The following is a 1,310-nucleotide window of genomic DNA, read 5'->3' on the forward strand; positions in this document are numbered from 1 at the left end:
CATGTAGCTTCTAAACTACTTAAGTCCAAGTATTATAGATGCCAAAAACTCAGATTCACAGCATGGGGGAGAGGTTGTTTTTTTTTTTTTTTTTTTTTGTTTTTCTCCGGTACCGGGGACCGAACTCACGACCTTGCGCTTGCCAGGCAGGCGCTTGAGAGGTTGTTTTTTGTTTTGTTTTGTTTTTTTGTCTTTTGGAGACAGGGTCTCGCTATGCAGTTCAGGCTGGCCTTGAGCTCACTTTGTAGCCCAGGCTGGTCTTGAACTCACAACGATCTTCCTGCCTCAGCCTCCCAAGTGCTGGGATTACAGGTGTGTGCCACCATGCCCGGCTCATAGCATGGGTTTTGTTTGACCTAAAGTAACAGAGTACATGAAGACTCAGGTAGGCTACCAACCAGTTTGGGTTTGATGGACTTTCCAGGACTTTTAACAGCTAGCACCAAGCAAATTGTAAGTACTGGTCAACGTACAAAAATTTCAGTATTACATTTTGAGAATACTTTTTGGGAATACCATTTTTTATCATCATGTTCATATAATGAAATTGAGTTTAAGTTTGTTCAGATTATGAGATAGTGCTACTTTGCTGGTAAATTTCTTAATAGGCAGTTAAGAAGTAGTACTAGTAGTATTTCTTCTAAGCCAAAAGAGAAAAAGGATCTTTATTTGGGTGTATGATAATAAGATAGGTAATTTTGGATAAGGAATAGGATAGATGGGCTCTGGGAATGAATGAAATGAAGCAGATACCACAATTTGATAGATGGAGCTAGCAGGCTTCCTTGTTTATAGAGGAGGGCAGGTACATTAAGGCAAGGTGGTCAAGATGTGAAGAAGATTTCAAAGTGAGTTCACTACATAGTGAGTTCAAAGCCAACCTGAACTGCAAAATGAAGAGATTTTTTTAAAAAAAGGAAAAGTATGTAAGAAGTATAAGTAAAAAAAGATACAAAGATGTCCCCCCATCAGCATGTAGAAGGTTAATACGTTTCTCTTTTTATTAAGAGTAGAGCAAAATATTAATCACGGACTTTTTTAATACCCATAACTCATCACAAAGAATAAAACACCTGGTTCTACCATTTAGGTAATTTAAGAAATAAGAGGGGCTGGGGATTTAGCTCAGCGGCACAGTGCCTGCCTGGAAAGCGCAAGGTTGTGAGTTCGATTCCCAGTACCCAAGAAAAAAAAAAACAAAAAAAAAAAAACAAAAACATACTTGCTTGGTGTGCAAGAGGCCTTGGGTTCAATCCCTACTACGACAAAAAAAAAAAAAAAAAAAAAAAAAAAATCAAAATTGAGACAAG

The 1,310-nt window shown here is 37.9% G+C and overlaps 1 protein-coding gene across 3 annotated transcripts in view; it reads left to right on the top strand.

Annotated features, from left to right (window-relative positions):
* The window catches only part of Spdya (speedy/RINGO cell cycle regulator family member A), a 57,290-nt gene that overhangs the window by 6,393 nt on the left and 49,587 nt on the right, over positions 1 to 1,310 (top strand). The window lies entirely within an intron of this gene.

Source organism: Chinchilla lanigera, unplaced genomic scaffold, assembly GCF_000276665.1.
Source record: "Chinchilla lanigera isolate Chin_1 unplaced genomic scaffold, ChiLan1.0 scaffold00068, whole genome shotgun sequence".
In the NCBI taxonomy this organism is placed as follows: Eukaryota; Metazoa; Chordata; class Mammalia; order Rodentia; family Chinchillidae; genus Chinchilla; species Chinchilla lanigera.